Raw genomic sequence first — 233 nt, forward strand, 5'->3', positions numbered from 1 at the left:
TCACTCTCTCCAGGCGGCTGGCACCATCCCGGGAAGGGGTGGGGCGGGGTGAGGATAACCGAAGGGAGGATGCCACCGACCCCGGTGGGATGTCACCGTCCCCAAGGGGCTAGTGCTAGCCCAGGGGAGATGCCACCATGCCCGGGGTGAGGATGTCCCCACCCCTAGGACTGGGGGCTCAGCAGGGCTGGAAGTAGAAGTCAAAGAGGTGGTTGTCATCGTCGGGACGAGCC

The sequence above is a fragment of the Acanthisitta chloris genome, unplaced genomic scaffold, assembly GCF_000695815.1.
Source record: "Acanthisitta chloris isolate BGI_N310 unplaced genomic scaffold, ASM69581v1 scaffold9623, whole genome shotgun sequence".
Classification (NCBI taxonomy): domain Eukaryota; kingdom Metazoa; phylum Chordata; class Aves; order Passeriformes; family Acanthisittidae; genus Acanthisitta; species Acanthisitta chloris.